Source organism: Lagopus muta, chromosome 21 (genome assembly GCF_023343835.1).
Source record: "Lagopus muta isolate bLagMut1 chromosome 21, bLagMut1 primary, whole genome shotgun sequence".
In the NCBI taxonomy this organism is placed as follows: domain Eukaryota; kingdom Metazoa; phylum Chordata; class Aves; order Galliformes; family Phasianidae; genus Lagopus; species Lagopus muta.
Genome location: NC_064453.1, coordinates 3235446 through 3255646, shown reverse-complemented (window position 1 = coordinate 3255646; position 20201 = coordinate 3235446). Strand labels below are relative to the sequence as shown.

Sequence of the window (20201 nt, the reverse complement as noted above, 5' to 3'; positions counted from 1 at the left end):
GCTGGGAGCGCTGAGCTGCAGCAGGCTTGCTGTTCAGTTGCCCTCCTTGTGCCTTTCCCCTGCTTTTCAGACAACTGGTCTTTTTAGGAGGGAGAGTCCCTACTGCTGAGTGAGCAAGAACTGAAATTTGGTAAATCTGAACGGGTTTTAATTTGCATCAATATTCTGCAGAAAATAACTGTTTATAAACCGAGGGTGAAGCTTACCTCATTTGAAAAGCTTACATGTGATGAAAGTACTCTGTTCTTAAGGAATAAAATTAATCAAGGATGTACTCACTGAAGTTATCCCACATTTGGTTTAGCAGCAAAAATTGTTGAATCCTGTGAAAACAAAATGAGGTCCTTGCTCAATGAGATATTCAAGAAGAGCACAGAATTGGCCTTGAATGAGCAGCTGACCTTGAATTGTTGGTGAAAAAAGTTGAGATTACAAGATGTGGATTGCAATTTAGCGTCAGTCCTAAGTATGTTGTCATTAGCTTCATTCAAATAAGATGGAGAGTCATCTGATTAAATACACTTTGATTAAATTGGGGAGGATTAAGGGGAGAGATTTTCAGATTTGAAGGTCGCTATCAGATGGGGAAGAACAGTGGGGAAGATGTTGGTTGGGGTCATCCCTGAGGTGCTGTTATAGCTCCTGAGCTCAGAAGTGCTTCCCTACACATCCTTTCTCATAGGGAATGCCTGAGTGCAACTTTATGCATTGTGACGAACCCACTTTTTTGGTAGAAGTAACTGCTGTGCCATTGCAGCAGTGCTGTCGGCAGCAGAACATGCAGCCTGTCTCCTTGTGCCTTTTGTGGAACTGCTCAAGTGCCTGCTGTGCTTCAGAGCAACACTTGAACCTCTCCAGGCAAAGAGAGAAACTGAGCACTGAAACCCATCTCTGGGTTAACTTGGGCCGTGGACAAGCTTGTGGGTTAGGATGGGGTTGCAGCCATGAGGGAATGGACCTCAGGGAATGGATCAATCCTGGCTCTGAGGCCTTCTTGCCCATGGAGCTATTAGAACCAGCATCTCTCAGGGAAGAGATGCTCTGCAGAGAAGCTGTGTAAATGAGGCCATGGCACACAAAGGGTCAAACTGAGCAGGATCCTTGAGTGTACCTGGAGGAGTTTAGAGGAGGGGTGGTACAAGTGAGACTGGGACCTGCAGACAGGTGAGGCAGTCCTTCAGCCTCCAATTACCACATGTCAGCTCCTCTGCTCTGGTTAGGTGGGGGAGAAGTGCAGAGGAGGGAACTCTTTGTGGTTTGCTGGGAAGTCACCCTCTCTTTGATGCACTGCAGCAAAAGCCCTATCTGAACTCTTCAACGAAGGACATTGCAGGGAAGTGGGGGGGAACAACTGAAAGATGCTGCTGCCAGCACTGTGACAGCCAACCCCTGTCCTCTGCTCCCCCCACGGTCATTTAGCAATTGAGTTGGCCAAGACCCTTGCCCTTTGTTTGCAAGTAGAATGCAGTGTCCTTTTCCTGGATGTCCTTCAGTTGCAATGAGGGATGGTGCTGCCTGTGGGCATCTCCTCGAGGGGTTTTATTATAGCAATTTCAGTAACAGCCATGATGAAGAAGCAGCAAAGCAACGAACTGAACTTGGGTGCTGAGCCACCACTGCAGCATCTGCTCTGCACCTGCCAGAGCCAGGATGCTTTTGTGTTCTGGGGACTGAAATGATGGATGTAGCGCATCGCATAGCGGCATGTTGGTGGTAAAGGAGTGCAGAGCAGGGAGATGGATAACTGCTGATGCAGTGCAGGTGACACTTGGACTGTTGTTGCTGCAGCATGCGCAGGGTGTCTGGACTGAGACAAGATAAATGGCAATTCATGCATCTTATCTACCAGGAATTGAATCTCTTCAATTCATAACAGCCCATTTTTGCCCACCTCCCGCCCCAACAAATAGATGATTACTGCAGAGAATGTGGCATCCTACAGGCCGCACGGTCGGAATACCTGTTCTGCCCCTCCTAGAAGAACTGCAGCTGAAGCAGCTCAGGGTAGAAGATGACCCCAGCTCTATGGGCCAGCTGCAGTCTGCGGAATTCTGGAGTGCTCTCAAAGGGGATGTCCTACTGTGCTGCTTCCAAGCTGGACCTCCCTGCGGCACAGCCTGCGGGCAGAGCAGCGTTCGGTCGCCGTGCTCTGGAAGGAGTTACAGGAAGGTATGGTAAGGCCTTTGAATGGTTAATGTTAACCTTTAACTCCTCATTCTGCAGTCACGATATTGAGACAGAGAGGGGACACTTGCTTAAATTGGCTTATGTGCAGTTTGTTGCAGTAAAATAGTTAGTAAAATAATTGCTTATCATGGGAGCAACAAAGTTTGCAGGGGAGTTGAGATGTAGAAAAACTTGCAGTAGCAGATTTTGCCTGTTCTGACCATTCCTATCCAATGTCCAAGTTGAACACGTATGCGATGAATGTGTTTCTGCTGCTAGATAGCATTCATGATATTAATACTTAGCTGATGTTTATTTTCAGGCTCTCTATTTTAAGAAACTGACTCAGATTTACATGGGATGAGTGCTTCTGGTAACAAAGCTCTTAATGCAGAGCCCAGTTACTGGCAACGTTGGTGTGTTTTGTTGTATAAACAACTTGCATGGCACAATATCTAAAAACAGCCACTAGAACTGTGAACAAGGCACTGGCATTTGTGCGCCCGTACAGCTTGATTTGTAGTTGAGCTCTTTCTCTGTGTCCTGAAGGGCTGCAGTTGCAGCCAAGAAGGATGCAGAGACCTCTGCTTGCATGCTTTCAAAAGCTTTGAACTGCTGCAGTTCTATTCTTGATGACTGCTCTGTGCAGTGCTGTCTGGATGGGCTCCAAGCTGCAGAAATGGGTGGGGAGTTGAGACAAGGATTGATTTAGGAAGAGCCCTTACTGCATGGGAGTCATGTCAAGAGGAGTCATAGTACTGCAGCAATGCTAGAGGAAGTGTGGCCAGGGTAAAGAGAGATGTGTCATCACTGCTGTCCCTGTGCAGTTGCTTATTTGTGAAGGCAGATGCTGCTGCACGGACTTCCCTCCCTATGCAGCACTGCAACCTGGGCACCCGAACTGGACCTCATTGCTGGCTAGCTGGCAGTTTCATTTCTTCTGCAGATATGAAGCATGCAACAAAAATAAATACCTGCAATCTGGGAATCTAAGGAGGGAGGAAGAAAAGATCTCTTGAACAGCTTGAGCAAAGTGACTGTTCTCCTTGTGAACTGGTAGGAAAAAGCATGATGAGCAACTCCTGCTGTGCTTCTGAAGGACTCCTGCATCTGCACTCATCCTTACTGCTGCAGCCCTGTGACCTGGGTGCCTGCAGCCCTGGTGGAATATCTGCCATGGAATGAACATGCATGTGGTGATGCCTCAGGGGCTGCTGGCTGCCTGTCCCCCAGCAGAGGGAGGCAGCCGTATGCGGAGTTGCGTGCATGCAGCAGCTCTGTGCTCTGTCAACCTTCCTCTAATTAAAAAAAAAAAAAAAATCCCTCACCAAAAAGAGTCATATCTCTTGCTGCTTAATGATAAAGCCTTTGAATAGCAGAGATTTGCTACCTGTAATTGCTCCAGCTAATCCTACCAGCAAGCACTGTCCTTCACCTCGGCTACTATTCTTAGTTCAGTCCCCGTTGGATGCTTGACAGGGTAAATGCTAAGGAAAGATTAATTGAATGAGAGAATTTGAAAGTATTTTCATGTAAAGCCATGCAAGAGATTGATGGAGACCCTGCTCTCCTTCTTTTCTGCAAGAGGTAAGTCAAGTATTGATATGCATGCTAAGAAAGTGGAGGAAATGCTATTGAACTTAGTGACCTGTGGTTAGCCCTCACCCTACCCAAGGGAGTTGACTGAATGACTTAAGTTTCTTGTGACTCTGCTCTCGTGACCTCAGGACAAAAGTCTGCCATTTGTCATCTTATGTTTTTTTAATCTGTTGCTGCATCTTCAGCTTGCTGCTCTTCATCTGCTCCATCAGCTAATGAGCAGGATCCCTGTGCCACCCAGGCCCTGCCCTCATGTGTGAGTGCAACACTGGGGAGGAGAGACGTGGTTCTGGGGGAGATCAGAGGCTGTCTGAAGAGTTGTCTGCTATTACAGGAGTAATGTGACTGCTGTGTCATTCAGCTTTCCTGTCTGAGTCTACAGGGACAGCATTTGCATTGCAGGAAAGTAGAATATGTCAGAGTGCCTCAGTGTTGGGCTTTTGCCTGGCTGGGAGCTTCAGTGTCTCAGTCCATCTGGCACAAGTCCTTTCTAGCAGGGCCATTGCAAACATGTTGATGTGTTGAGGTATAGCTGCACCTGGTGTTTATGTCTGCATGCCTTTTGCTGTGTGGCATACGGAAACCTGGTATGTGTGTGTCCTTGCTTCAGTTTATATCTGATCAGTAGCAGAGAGATGATCAGAGGAAAATCGTCATAGAATCATAGATATAGAATCGCTAGGTTGGAAACGACCTGCAACATCATCCAGTCCAACCACCCTCCCATTCCTATTAGTACCACAAGCTACTAAACCAGATCTTGTAGCTCCTCATCCAGGTGCCTCTTGAGCACTGCCAGGGACGGCGACTCCACCACCTCCCTGGGCAGCCATTGCAGTGCCTGACAAATCCTGATTTTGCAACTGGTGCGTGGCTGAGCAAGGCCACTGAGACACTGGAGTGGATGGGGCGCTTCAGATGGAGCAGTCAGATGCTCCAGTCAATGGCCCAGATCTTCATCCCTTGCTCTGTGCTTGAATTACTGTGGTTCCTTCTGCTAATTGTTCTGCTTCCGTTTCTGCAAAACGGGGAAATGTTCACAGGCTGCTGTGAGGCCTAATTGTCCACCAAATGCAATGAATTTGCTGGTGTCCTAGGAGACAAGGAGCTTCTGGGAGATGATGCTCTGGGTGATGTCTGAACAGGTTTTTGGCTATGTAATGAGGCATGCATGAGTGTAACGTACCTGAGCTGCTGTGTTCTGATGGAGGGAAACTAATTAGCACATGGTAAGTAGGGGTAACTGCTACATTAGACCATCACCTCTGAGGTCGTCTTTCAAATAAAATATCTTAAATATCGTCTTTCTTCACTCTTACAAGAGACATGCTTTCATAAATGACTACTGAGATATCTATACATACATTCCTCCACCATCTTCACTGATTGCTTGTCTTTTCAAACCCAGCACAGCTGGCAATTGCAGTACCATCTGTGCAGCCAGGCGTGGGCAGCCAGGACACAGGGACTGAGGAGGCTCACTGAGTTCTGTAGGCTCCTGCCTCATCACAGTCTTTCTGTTCTTGCTGCCAGAGCTCCAGCAGTTCATTTTGTTACTTTTCCATTGTATGTGAGGCAAAAGGAAACCCAGCATTGGCAGGTGTGCTTGTTCTATGTGATTTTTTTTTTTTTCCTTTGCTCTGAAGACCAAAAAAAAAAAGTTGTTTCATACTGGCTTTGTTCCTTGGCAGTTAGGTGAAAGTTTTGTTCGTTCTTCACATAACCTTTTCTTTAAAGAAAACACTTACTGGCCCCGGAAATACAGAGAGGGTGACTGTTGCAAGCCTATTTTTGTCTGCCTATAACTAGAACCCACACAGACTTGAAACATGAAAGTAAAATTTAAAGCAAAACTGCCTGGGCACGATGCTCTCAGGGTGACAGAGCAGCCTGTGTGCCAAAGACAGAGAGGAACAGTGCTGACCTCTTTGGGAGCTGCCCCTCTCCGCTCGCTGATACCTGATTGCAGGCTCAGTTGTTTGCTTCTAATGTCAGATGCTCACTGTTGGATGTTTCAGCTCTTCATCTGATTCATTTTCTCCTCTAGATCTTTATGAATTGAAAATAGGAATATGTTTATATGCAGAGGACATGGGAGTTTATTCAGACTATAGGTGCAGCTGTAATTTCCCATAGGGACATTTCTTGGGTTGCAAGACTATTGCTGCTTCCATGCAGTTTTAGATCTTGAAAATCTGTGTTAGCAGTTGTGCAGCTAGAGAAAGGGTCTTTCTAATCCCGAATCTGCTTTCTTTAGTGGTAAGCTTGTTCTTTAGCTGGCATTATGTGAAATAGTGTGGAGAACAGAACTATGTGGTATGGCTTGTTGGAAAGGTTCCTTTAGGCTTGCAGGAAATTGAATAATAGAAATGATCACTGTGCTACTCCATGCCTTTTTCTCCCATGCTAGCTTAGCTTTCTGCTGCAGCACAGCAGACTGCTTCACTTTGAACAGCTGTCTAGCATCCCTAACAGATGCTCTTTGTAGAAGCTGCTACTTAGATTGAAAGAATTACTAAATGTTTCCTCAGCTTAAAGTAGGCTTCATGTTTGCACTGCTCCAAGGGTAGTGGTGGAGGCTGTGTCTGCAGTGCATCTGCTGAGTAGCAGTGTATTCACTGATACCAGTCACTTTGCTCTGGATTGATGGCTGTACAACTGAAGAGACTTTGCCCCCATCTCATTAGCCATAATTGTCCTTTACAAAGTATGCAAATGCATGCATATGCATCTGCACCAGCAGACAGCCTATGGAGAAACAGCCTCCAAAGGAGCTCAGGAGAGCTGGATCTGTATCTGAGCTGTCAGGTCATTGGGTTGTCCTCCTCTGGCAGCTTCTCTTAGCTTATGTTCAAGTTCTGGGTGGGTAATGAGTCCTGGTCTCCAGCCTTCATCCACTCAATTGCTACAGGTAAAACTTCAGCAGTGAGTGAAGTGATGATATGTTTAGACCCCAGCTGTTATTTCAAGTCCAGCTGGCAGATGAGATGTCTTCATGCTCTCAGACAATGGCAAATAAAGAGGTATCTGATTTGGGCTAGCACACCCTCACTGATCTGATACCTGTGTTAACTCCTGATAACACAGGCTATGAGCTTGTGCACACAGTTAATCCATCTCTGCTGAAGTATGGTGAGATAAACTGAGGGCACTTGTTCAAGCATATGACACTGCAGTTAGATGCCTTTCCCATTCACTTGTTGCTAAAGTTTCCTGACTTAGACTCCAATGAAGATATTTTCACAAAGGCAGATGTAAAACAGGTTGTTGTGGTTTGTCAGGTTTGTATGAAGACCTTGAGCCATGTTTCAGCCATCTTACATTTAGCTTCTGGGAAGTGCTCATGAGACAATGCCAAAGGGCTTGTTGAGTAGGCATGAATTCTTTATATAATAAATACAACTGTGAACACAATAAATGCTATTGTACATGCAATATTTATGTCTATTACCAGGCCAATGCTGCATTTAAGGCAAATGGTTTCTATGTTTGGCAAAAGTGGACGTTTGCAGAGTCCTGCTGTGCTTACCAGAAATGAATCTTGGGGAAAGCCTGAATTCTTTACCTGTTTACTGAAGACTGTGTTGCATATATGTTAAAGGAATGTCCTTTTCAAGGGGAGAGATAGCATGACTTCTGAACTTATAGTGGTACTTTTAGATGGGATAGGCTGGAGCGGATGGGGAGCAGTTGAGATCTTAAAGAAAACACTGAGATAGTGTGGAGAAATGCGGCCATCTGATGGTACTGTTTTGCCCTTGGCAGGTGAAGTGGCAGTGTGGTGAGTCATGTCTTGGATACAGGATGGAGATCAACAAACTGGCTGCACTCTGTGGAGAGAGTAGGTAATCTCCCTGTACTTACATATCTTTCTTAGCTAGCATTAAAACCTGCTGCCAACATCTGACGCGGTAGAAGTTTTTAATTAATGCATGATATTGTGATTAGGGATAACTGTGCAGGTAATATATGAGTTCAGGTCAATCTCCTGTTGTATCATAGTTCTTTGAGAGTGGAAAGGATCCACTGAAGTAATCTGACAGCTGAGCAGTGATAAATCATTTAGCTAGTCTAATAGCTTGCTGGGTTGAACCAGAGTGCTGGAAAGGTGAATCACCTTCATTTGAAGATTAAATAAACCACTATTGGCTAGCTACTGAATTTCAGTCCCTATCGTCCTGTCAGAGTTTCTCTGTTTAGTTGAAGCTGCATCTCTGCAGTTGGCCTTCAGCTGGGGTTTTTCTGCCTCCATCTGCTGCAGTTGTGCAGCAGCATTCAGCATTTCTCTCTGAGAAGTGCTTCCTACCCTGTAAGCAGGTTGCCTGAAGGCAGCTTGGTTTAGCAATAAGGGCACTCACTGTCAGTGAGATGGGTTCAAGTGCTTCTTAAGAGTCATAGGGCCTTAAACTCTCATCAAGTGTAAGCTGAGCTGTAACTACTGTTAGCTGCTTTCTGAGCTCTGGAGAGCTTCCACTGGTGAGACCCGTCCTGTATGAGCCTGGGAAGGATTATGGCTCTGAAGTGGCAACAGCTCTTTCAGGTTAGAGGCAGCAGTTGCCCTTTGTGGGGCAGGATGCCAATCTGCCTTCAAAAACTGTTCAGTGATGGTGCCAGCATGCCTGTGAGAAGCCTTGGATTGCTGGCTTCCAGATATGTGCACTTTTTAATGATGTTGTTAAGCTTAATCTTTCTATTCAACTATGAAGTGTCTGAACTGTGCGGGCAGCCATCAGAATTCCCTTGTTCTGTGGTGGCTGCAAATAAAGTGTATTCACAGCATTTAGACGTCCTTTGGTTATGTCAGACTAATACCCACCTGTTCTTGCCAAGTCTCAAGCATTTGGCTTCAAACCCTGCATTCAGAGATAGCTTCCAGGCCTGCCTTAACCTGTGGTGATACCATAATGCCAACCCCAAGGAACCAGCAGCCTGGAGCTGGCTCAGCCTCAGGTGTGTGCCTGGGGATGCTCCTCTGCAGCTGCAGCCTGGGTGAGGCGATGCAGGGATGAACAGCTGGGCTGCTCTACGGGACCAGGGGATCACAGCACAGAGTGGTTGGGACAACTTCATGCACACAAGAGTAGAGATTAATCCAAGCTGTCTCAATGCAGTGTGGTTCCCTCAGCCACCTCTCATCTTTCTAGCTATTGTTGCCTTTTTAATTTTTTGCAAGCTTTGTGTTCAGTTGGGCTATCAGAATCAGCTCTTGCTGGACACTGCCTTGCTGAGTGGGGGCACTCAACCTCTGGTGAAAGCTTTGGTGTTTGTGGCACTTTCTAAATTGAAGCTGCAGTCAATTGCTGTTTGTAAATATGCCAACAAGTAAGTACTTGTTTATATAAAAACTGTGGGAATTGTTAGCTTAGAGGCAGAGATAAGACATTTTTCATTCTTTGGCAAACCATTGCCTTGCTAACAGAGATGCTGGCATTTCAGGGCAGCTGGGCACAAACATTCTCCTACATTCAGCCCTTTTCTTGCTTCTAGAACAGACTTTTTTTCCCCCTACGCTTGTCACTCTGGCCAAGAGGACTTAGAATCTAAGGGAGAATGGTAAATGTCTGGGCTGGAGCCTGTTTTATAAACATTTTTATTCTTGCCCCTCTTCAAAATAGGGAACTTGCAAATTTCTTTTCCTAACGTACAGACTGAGACCAAGAGGCTGTGCAGTGCTGGGGAAGCAGAGCTCAGTCAGTGCAGCCTGACAGGGTCTGGCTGAGCTTGCAAAAGAGTGACTTGTCAAATTAATTATTTTTTAATAAATAAAACCTTCGGAGCAGCCTGCAGACCAACATTGTAGCGAAGGGTTCATCTGGAGGAACTGAAAGCAACAGGGTTGAGAGGAAGCAGATGCGGGACGTTCTTGCATCCACTGTGCAACAGCAATTAACAGCTGTTGGGGATCGAGGTGCCCCGGCTCTCCTGCAGCCTGGCACGGGAGCCGGGATCGCAGTTTGGGGCGGGCTGGCAGGGAAAAGCCTTCGCCCCCCTGCGGCCGGTGGATGCGGCACGAGTCCCAGTAGTGTCATCAGGGACCGCGCTGTGACCGGAGCTGCGTTACGTTGCTTTGCTAAGGGAGAGTCCCGCATTCATCCCCACGTGGCTTTCCTCGGGGGAGATGAAAGCCAGCCCTCGCTGCCACGCGGTGAGCCGGGGCGGGCAGCGGGGCTGGAGCTGTGCGAGCCGGCAGCCTGGGGGAGAGGCTTCCGTGGGGCTTGTCCGGGCTTGTCGGGCCTCGGCCCGGCCCCAGCCGTGCGCTCGCAGGGATCGCCCCGCTCGATACGGACGAGCCCCAGGTGCGGGCGGTGCCGCGCTGCCCGCCTGCTTTGCTGCACGGGATGTGAGCGGCGCGGAGGTGAGCTTCCCGAGGTCCTGGGGTCGCGCAGGAGCAGCTGATGAGCTGATCTGTTACTGGGGTGTGGTGTTGGCTTTGCACTCCTTTTGCTTTCCCTTTGTGTAGCCCCTTCGCCTGCAGGAATGGAGCTCCCGGTGAAGGGGGCCCAGGAAGAACCAGCACCCAAACAAGCAGTCGTGGCCTGTTTTGTGCCCTGCTCTTTGCAGGGAGCTGGCAGCTGTGCTGCTCTCGCTGAGCACCAACTGTTCTCTCCGTCCTATTTCCAGTGCTGCTGCTGGCTCTGTAGGCTGTTCTCATAACCATCTTGTAATGGAAAGGGTAACGTGGGGAAAGAGAGCTCTTCTGCGTGCCGTTTGATCCTTCTATTGAGCAGCAAAAGCACCTTAGCCATACCTGCCTGTGGGTGTCCTCTGCATGGCTCACCTGCTTGTTGGGAAGTTTCAGGTGTCTGTGCAAACTGCCCAGTGGTATTGTCTGGTATCTAGGTAGCTATTGGATTACACGGGAGGTGAAGGCTTGCTGGAAAGGAGTGGCTCAGATGAGAATTGAAGACACTAGGAGTCATTTCAGATCAGAGGTAAGCCAGTACCAGCCCATTGGAGCCCATTGAAGTACATCTGTGTGCACCAGCGCAGGGCTGTGCTCTGGTGTTTGGTGGTGTTTACCATTCTGCCTATCGGGACATCTCAGTGAGGTGGATGGCTGTGAAGTTTTTCCTCTGTATTTTGAAAAGAGGGCCGTGCTTAACTTTTTCACCCATGATACAAAATCGTGTAATTTGTGAGCAGGATGTACCTCTGATCTGTGCAGTCTGTTTTGGTATTTTATATGCTGTGTCTAAGTGTGGTTTGGAGTTCCCACTTAGCCAAAGAGAGCTTGGTTGATTACTGACTTAATAACTTCTATGTGGCATGGGATGCTTTTTAATTTTTCATTTAGTAGACTAGAGATAAGATGGGTCGTTTTGCAGGAGCCGAAAGGGAACATGTACTGCTTGGTTACAATGGCCATTCTAGGGTAGCTTCCCTAGCTGTGCTGCAGGCAACACAGTGCCCTTCCCCAGCCTTGCTATCAGTGCGCATCTCATCTGCTCGCACAGATGGGAAAGCCAGAAAGTGCTGAAAGCAGTCGTGGTCTTCACATCTCCCCCGTGGTTTGGTGGTGGATGGGGAGCACCTTTCTGCATAGAGGATGATGGCAACTTCTGTCTGTCTGTGTTTGGAAGAGAGGAAAGAGGCAAGTTCAGGAGGTTGAGAGATCCTTCATTCTGGCAAAGGAGGAAGCTGTGCTTGACAAGCAGGAAAGGACAGAACTGCTGTGACAAAGTGAAATGTGTGCTGTGAGTCACTCTGGCGGTGTCTCCTTTGTCCCAGCAGATGGAATTGCAGGGGGCATGTCAGAAACTTCTTGATTTGGTTAACCTTGTCTTTCTCAGGCCTACCTAGGCTGTAAAACCACGGGCTTCTTGACTGGCATGTGGAGGAGGCATGAGCTGCTGACAGCTCTTGGATCCGGGTTTATGATCTATGGCGAATGCTCATGCATTGCTTGGTTAATGAGTCACGGGTGCTTAGGTGTGGTGCACAGCCCTGAGAGCTGCAGTGCACTGTGCTCTGCCCACCTCACATACTGAATAAGCAGGACTCCAGGACAGCCTGGTGTGCTTTGCTTTGCTGCAGAATGGAGCCAGCCAGGGGATGGAGTAACCTTACTTCCAGGAGCTATTTTAGTATTACAGCCTTGGATAGATGGTCTTTTTCAGGAGTCATTGCTGGAGAGCATTCTGCCCGTGCCACGTTTCCAGAGATTAATGCCACTTGTGTGGATGTGAGAGCTAACTCAGCTGCTAGCAGAGCTGCGAGCTGTTTCTGTAAGCTCCAAAACAGCAGATTTGTAAAGCCCTTCTCTAAGATACCATGCAGGAAGATCCAGTGTTACAGCATTTGACAAATGGTCATGGAGCATATATGTTAGCTTCTGCTAAAGTCTTTGGGTGATGAAATTCAATTTGTGTGGGTTTTGTTTAAGTTAGATAAACTTTGGGAGTGAGGGAGCATTGTGTAAAGGAGAGGGAAGAGATAATATGTGGGAAGTTCAGTGTGTGAAACACCAAGGTGTGTCAGTTCTCTTGATAACACAGGTGCTGGCTGTCCTGACGGTGAGACTGGGCTGTTTTAAGTAGATTGCCATTGAAGTGAAGATATGAGTGCTAGACATCTCTGAGCTTCTTCAGGAAAGAGGAAACAAGGCCATGAAAAGTTCCTTAAATGGTGTTTGGAGGTGAAGAGCAGGATATACTAGGATGCAGAAATGGTGAGCATTTTGCTTCACAGATAAAGAAAAGTGAAATCAAAAGATAAGGTGCGCAGAATCCTGGAATGGACCTTAAAGATCATCCAGTTCCAACCCTTCTGCCATGGGCCTCATCTAAACTGCGTGTGGGGCATCCACAGCTTCTCTGGGTACAGCCTTACCACCTGCATAGTGAAGAACTTCCTTACTTCTAATGTAAGTCTACCTTCTCTTAGATGAAAGCTGTTACTCCTTGCCCTGTCACTGTGCTGCCTGGGAGCAGACCCCTCTCTAGCTTTATTTTAGCCCCCGTTAGGAACTGGAAGGCTGCTGTAGTGTCTGCTCCTACCTGGCAAATGAATTGCTTAACTCTGCTGTGGAGGAAGGTACAAGTCCAGTGCGTGGTGTGTGGGAGGGTTTCTCCTGCACTGTATGTGGAGGAGCTCAGTAAGCAAGGTGTATGTTAATTCCATGGCTTTTTTTTTTGTTTTGATGTGGGGATTTAATATTGCATAAGCCAGTGAGATTAGCAAGGCCCAGCAAGACATGCAAGTGAAGATTGATTTGGATGAGATGTGGTAGATCTTAATTCCCATGCCTTTTAAGGGGTGGGAGAAGATTGTTACTCTGAAGGAAACAGCGGTATCCTTAAGTGCCCCATGCTATGAGAGCTTTAGTGTCAGTATTGCTGGATGGATGAGGTGAGGTGATTCTGGCTGATAGACACAGCTGTCCTGTAGGTCACAGTAATGTAACCTGCACTGCTTTCCTCAATTTTCTCTACTATATCTCAGTTTCTCAGAGCGCAGAAAGGTTTGTGGGAAGAAGCTGCTGAGGCAGATCTGGCTTCTATGTGATCAGGGGCTACAAAACTGCAGCTTGTTCCCTGCTCAGCTGCAGTAAGTGAGCCGGTGACCAGAGGCTGTGTTGCTCTGAGCTGAGTGGCCAGCTGAGAACCAGGAGGGCTTGGAATGCGGCAGGCTGGGGCTCTGCCTTATGCCCGCTGATCTGCCTGCCGCTTACCCATCCTGGGCAATTTTTGCCTGTCTTTGTGCTTTACAGAAAGGAGTTGGTAGTGTGCTTTGCTTTCCCTTAGTTCTGCTTTGTTTCAGACAGCCTGTGACTCACTGCGAAGCTATTGCCCCGTGTTCCTACAGCCTTGAGGCTGGCCTGGTGGCAGAAGGTGGGGTGGAGTTGCAGCTCTATCAAGAAAGCCGGAACTGCCTGAGTTAGCAGTGGCTCTGAATAACAAAGCAGGTGTCTGCACCTCCCTGGAGCACAGCGTCCCAACGCCGGCAGCGGGAGGCTGGAGTCTGTGCAGAGCTCCGATGGACTTGGGGTGCTGCTGCCTGCAGGATCACCTCCTACAGAACTGTAAGGAACAGGTAAATCTCTCCTCTAGGGTTCTGTCAGTGCATCTCACAAGGAAAGCTTCTCCTGTACGATTAATTGAAGGCAAACGGGAGGTGTTAAGCAGTTTGTCTTGTACTTGGGGGAGTAATATTCTGTAGGAAGCTGGGAGATGAGAAGTGACAGAAGTATGATTGTGTTGAGCAAGCATTGTAGGAGTTGTAACGTAGAACTGTTTCATGGACAGCTTGTTTGCATCCCTCAGGTGTTACAGTAGGAGATATTATAATAAAAACTAATTTGTAAAATTGAGGAGAAACTAACCCCAAACCCAAGATCTGCATATTGTAGGGATATGTGTTAAATCAAAGTCAGAATTTATCAAATGTATTATCTTAAAAAGAGGAACCTGTCTTTTATTACAAGTCAGGAAAACTGTTTGGAGAAATAAGATGTTTACTCTTCTACCTGAAGGCTGGTAATAGCAAAGCCAAGCAGCTTTAGGAGATGGAACAGAATTTGCTCTTGTTCTGCAGCCGCTGCTGGAGGTTTGCTACAGCTTGAAGATGGTTTTTCTTGGCATGGAAGTTCATCCTAGTCAGCAGAATAGGCTCAGCTAGACACAGCTTTTGATTCTGTGGTGTAGAAATGGACAACGTTGCTGAAATACCTGTACGAAGATTGAGTCTCCTGATCTAGTTTAGAAATTAGTCTTGCTTTAGGTAGGCCCTTGAGCTGGCTGATGTGCAGGAGTGTCTTCTAACATAAATATTTCTGAACTTTGATAAGTGTCATTTAATCGTTTCATTTGGATTTCCTCCTGTTGCTGAGTTTCACCCAGAAGTTTCACAGGTGAAAGTTGAAGCTTTGCTTTGCCTTAAAACAAGAGTACTTGAATCCCCAGTGAGAGAGGATCTGCTTGCATCAGCTTCCAGCAGTTGTTTCCACCTTCAGAAAAACCCTGGGTAATTGTTCAGGTATCAACTCAAGGCTTGTGAGTGGGTCAGTTGCAGCTTAAAACTCCCCTTGACAAAAGGAAGATGACAATGCTGGGAGTGAACTTGAAATAAATGTGCTTGATGAAATGCAGCTTATGGTATCGCATAGCTCAGTGATGACAGTGATTCTGCAAATCTTACCTGACTGGACTTTTTACCTTTCTTGGAATGCAGTATTTCCGTAACGGGAGAGAATTACCGTCCTCCACACCCCTCAGCTTGCTTTATAGTGGTGCTTTCTTTACAAGCCAATTCAGTGTACTGTTATGTGATCCAGCAAACTTGTTCCTGCTGCTTTGTCACCCACAGGGTAACACTGAGGTCACTGTGAAGTGAAGCAAGTCTTATGTTATCTAGTCTAAAGGGGAAACTGCCTTATGAGGGGGAATTTGTAGCCCTTACCTGGTAAATACAGGTAAAAGTGTGATGTGTAAGCTTCCAGTGACACCCCTGGCCTTGAGATTGTACTCCAGCATGCTAACCTGCTCTATGCTGTCGTTGTTTCCAGTGTCAATTCATAAAGCAGAATGCTGTCCCTGTGTACACAATAACAGTAAATTTGCCTGATACTTGGACTAAAGAGAGACGAAAAAGATTTGGTGTTGCACAAGCTGCTGAACCAAGAGAGGTCCTCAGCTGATTGACCAGCATTTCTGTACAGTTCTCCCAGCTCCAGACTAGCCAGACTGCTTGGTTTCCCTGTGAGACTTCAAAGCTAGCTGTCCATGCCCTCCCACAGCAGTAGAAAGTTTCAACTGAGTGTTTCATTTGTGCTTTTCCTAAAGCAATGGAACTCCTACAGGTGAGAAGCAGCAGAGGGGATGTCAAATGATTTGAAAAATTAAAAGCAGGACCACTGCCTGCTGCACAGATACAAGGCTGTTCCCCAAAGCATCTTTCTCTGGCCCTGTTGTGCTTAATTTTTAGTGCCTCAAAAAAGTTTTACAGAACAGCCAATTCTTCAGTCTCATTTCTCCCCAGAGGAGGATGAGAGATGAAGTGGTATCTTCCTCTTCTGTACCTGATTGCTTTGCTCTTCTGTAGCTGTGCTTGTCCCTGACCTGGTAATTGCCTTTGAGGTAGTCTGGTTTGTTCTGATTCTGATGGGAAATGCTGGATGGATGATTAGGTCATTGTTTAAACAGACAGCTCGTTCCAGAGTGGGACATGTTTTCAGGGCAAGAAGGAAGGGACCGTTGTCAGGTCTTGATTCTGATGTTTTGAAATTGTTTGCTCTCTTCCTCAGGATGAAAAGGCTTACAGTCAAGAAGTGATTTGTTAATTAATCGCTGCTGTCTTCTGGGACACAGGGAATGGAGCCGCTGTTCTGTTAGGCAGTGCCTGGTGGGTATCTGTTCTGTGCTGTACTGATTGATTGGTGCGCAGTTGCAGTTCTTCATTTCATCTTTGTCAGTCACCTCTGATAGTACATAAAGGGCACAGGCTCTCTCTCTCAACTACACTGCCATACTGTTCAATGGAAGCCACTGAACTTCATCTCGTGACTTTGTGATAAACCCAGCAGGTCTGTCCTGGGTTACTGTGGGTCTGCACAGTACATACTGCATGTATGGCAGATGCCATTCTGAAGGCTCAGTGACAGCCAGGGGCTTGGGATTTAACATCTGTTTCTCCGTTTGAGGCGTTGCTGAGTCTTAACTTTCAGCTGAAGCTCCTGCCTTCCTTTGTGAGATGGAAGGCTTCTGATTCTTGATGCAAGGTGAATCAGAGAGCGGGAAAGAATTTTGTCATGGTGCTGCATCTTGTTATCCAAATGCAAACTTATCTTTGAATTTTTGGTATTCCTAACGTGGGGAACATTAGGGCAGAGAAGGCTTAGATGTCTCAGAATGTGTATGGAGCATTACCAGAGCCTCACTGAAAGAAATTGAAGGCTGGTGAAAGCCAAAGTGAACTTCTAGTCATACAGCATATTTTACCTTTATGTTGCAGTGTCACACAAGACTCCCTAGGTGTAATAACCTGCTTGTGAGGCTATGATGCAAGAGTTGAGGAACTGCTTTGCCCTGAAGGTTGCCTTCTCACATGCTCAGATGTTTCCAGGAACTGAGGAGTGCAGGATTGCTAGATAACACCACATCTAGAGCATCTCAGGCTGTTCTACATGGATGATAGGGAAGTCAAATGGCTTTAATACATGTGAGTATAGGTTCCCTTTTTCATTTATTTTTCTGCAGATGGTTGTGTTTTCAGTGAGTTCTCCTTCTAACACCACATGTGACATAAGAGCAAAGCTGTGCAATCATGTGAACCCAGCGAGAGTTCAGACAGTCTTGTGCTTTAAACTATTAAGCATCTGGATACACTTCATTGTTCTGCTGCCTTGCCTGAACAGTGTTGTGTGAAATTTGGAAACTGAGATAAGGATTGCAGACATGAAAACTGGTTTATCTTGCTAGTATTTGTAATGCAAGACTGGTGGTCAAGAACAGAGTATCTGTCAGCTTATAGCTTTGAGCCTCTTCTCCCTTGAGAGCTGTTTCCATTAGTGCTGTTGCAGTTGCATCACTGACTCTTTCTTTGTCCCCAGACTCTTGCCTTCTGTGAATGAGAAGAAAGGAGAAGACTGAACATGCTGCCCTAACTTCTCTCCTTGCGTGATGCCAGCTGTGAGTGTTTCTTTGGCAGTGTCTTAGCTGGTTGTTGTGAGCAATAGTTAAGGAAGCAATCAGCAAGTATACTGCCCTAGAAGTGCTACACATTGTTGGGCCTGCTTCAGATCTCCCTGGCATGAGAGGTGGATGGGGATCCTGGTTGGGTTGCTGCCCAGATGTACTGTGTTGCATGGGAGCTTGGGTTGTCTGAAGGAACAGAGGGCTCATGTAAGAAATGCTGCAGGATGCTTGATGTGGCCACTGCATCAGGCACAAATGAAGAAAAGAAGATAAACATGTTGCAATTTGATTTGCTATTCCTTTTTTCTTTCCACATGAATATTACTGAGAATAAAATTCCTGCTACTAACACTGCAAAAAAGCAATACTAACTACTGGGAGAAGGGCTGCTTTTAGGGAGAATTCATCTTAGCTTCAGGCTCAGGCTGGTGATGTCAGGCTGGTTTGCTTTGAGCCTGCTGTGGAAACAACTCACCTGTAGTCATTATTTCTGTTGGCTGCTGGTCAGCAGGTATGTATGGCAAGTATATGGAGTCAGTGGTCAGGCACCCAAGAACTTAGCTGATCTTTCTGGAGAGGAACTAGATTTTAGTGATGCAGTCAGCTATTTCTCCTTACCTTGTCTAGGTAGGAGTGAGACAAAGGAGATTTCTGGAGAAGATGAATCTAAGATGATAGCAGTTATTGTGTGTGTTGGGGGGGTGGGGTTCCACAAGCTCAGAAGAAGGCAAGTCCTTGCCAAAATCTAGTTGAAACTTACAGTACCTGTGCAGAGAATGAGAGTTTTTCATTAATTCTGACGCAAAGAGATTGGCTTTGTTTAATATTCTATGGTTCCTGCTGACTTGGCTGGGTGTCGTAATCCAGGGATGTCAAACCTTAAGCCTTTTTTAAAGCACGAGCTATGACTTTGGTTGCCTACACTTCTGTATGCCTTCTTTTTTTTCCAGACGTGAACATAATTGCACCAATTACAGGGAGTTGTGCAACTTTACGAACTGTCTGTAAAAGTTCTGCACTTAGAAGATGGGTGGCCAGAAGGGAGCAGAGTATCCTTCTGTTGCAACTCTTCTGAAACTTCATCTCTACCTTTGCAGGGTTTGTCATGAGGCAAATGTTTTGAGCTAGTACACCAGCTTTCCTGACCAGCTATTACTTTTGATGGCTTTTTAGCTTTAGGTTTATTCTTCATAGAGCAAAGATAGCAGTCAGTCCCACGCTTTCTGGGGAGAAGCAGGATGTGGTTCTGCTTTTTAACTTTACTGCATTATAGGTAATAAATGGCTTTAAAAAAATCACTGCACTGCAGAGTGCCTCTCTGTATTCTCTGTAAGTGCTTTTTATAGTGCTCTTGGCCAAAACAGTGCTACTCTGTATGATACAATGACTGGAATGTGGTTGGGGCAATGGTCAAACATTTGGGGCTCAACCTGTCTCACTTACTCTGTAATTCCTGAGCAACTTTGTGTTAATAAAGTTAGTAGGTTTGAATTCCAGTATATAACAATGCTTTGAACCTTAACTTTGGTGTGGTAGTGTTCAAACCAGGATGGGTAGTAGTGTGTCTCTGACAGTGTGGGTGTCATTGCAAATTATATTCCATGTGCTCTCTGCTACCTTGGGAAGGAACCCATGATGCAAACAGTACTGAAAACTAAGTGTCATTGATGTGATGTGCCTGATTCCCTGGTTAGACAAATGGTAACAGTTGCCCACAAGTGTGGAACCTGAGCAATCAGCATCTGCATATGGTTTAAATTGCAAACCTTTTGCTTGGCTCACTGAAGGAGGGTGAGGAGTACAACGTGGTGCTTTACTGCATGTTTCCAGAATCTGAAGATGACTCTGAACTGTAGTGGTTGAGTGGTCTCATGTTAATGAAAGAGCTAATCTCCTGAGCTCTGTTTTACACCGTTTCCCCTTAGCAGAATTGTCTCTTTGCTGCTTTGCACTTCAGATGACTTGTGTGAAGATTTGAATAAGGCTTCTGGCACAGGGACCAGAGAAGCTGGCAAACCTTGTGACTTCCACTTGAGGGGACTTCTTATTAGCTTCTATATCCTTGTCTCAGCTGTGTTAAAACCACAGGCTCTAAGCAGAGCTTTCTGTCATGTGATACTGTGTATACTTCTAAGTCAATTTATGGTAACGTTGCACCCCCAAAATACAAGCGTTCAGCCTATTTTCTTGTTGCTATTGTTGTCTTCTAAGAAAAACACATGGACAACAACTCCTACGTCTCAGATGTGGTATTTTTGTTTGACTGTGAGTGCCTTTATTTTTGTTCAACCACAGCAAGCAGGAACATCCCATATTAATCTCCTAATTTAAATTTGAAATGAAAAACTGTCACAACACTGGGGCCATCCTTAATTCATGGATTGTGCTGGCTGCACTCCAGCAGTGTAGCTAATTACATTCTGCCCACATCAAGCTGTCCTTGCTGCGGTGGCTTTTTTTTTGTCAGTTGCTGGCTTGAATTTTTGTGTAGTCTCTGCAGCCTGACTTCACATTTTCAGTGCTAATGGAAAGCTGCTTACAATGACTAAGCATCTCTCCCTGAAAGGGAAGCCCTTGGGTTGCTGGGCAGAGGCAGCACAGAGCTGGGTCGCAGCAAGCTGCCTTGGTTTGGTAGCTGTGTGCACTCAGCTCTGTTGCAGAGGGAATGGAGCACCATGACTTCACATACAGCATTTGTTGATCACCAGAGGGTTGAGAAGCAGCAGAATGGTGCTGTTAACCTGGAAGTAGCAGCAGCAGAGGAGGTCAGTCTTGCATAATTGGGATAAAATGGGAATTCACATG

At 46.3% G+C, this 20201-nt stretch overlaps 1 long non-coding RNA gene across 10 annotated transcripts in view; it reads left to right on the top strand.

The window, feature by feature from the left end:
• Positions 1-20050, top strand: part of LOC125703259 (uncharacterized) — a 31592-nt gene extending 11542 nt beyond the window's left edge. For 4 of the 10 annotated variants that reach the window (XR_007380812.1, XR_007380814.1, XR_007380813.1 and 1 more), the window contains 6 exons: positions 7531-10120; positions 10606-15562; positions 16007-16104; positions 16714-16920; positions 17312-17390; positions 18347-20050. This is a non-coding gene — a long non-coding RNA (uncharacterized LOC125703259). Of the gene's footprint in view, positions 1-1913; positions 3754-7530; positions 10121-10605; positions 15563-16006; positions 16105-16713; positions 16921-17311; positions 17391-18346 lie in introns of those variants that run through there. The other 6 variants (XR_007380818.1, XR_007380816.1, XR_007380817.1 and 3 more) reach the window with 6 other exon arrangements.
• Positions 20051-20201: the final 151 nt, after the last annotated feature.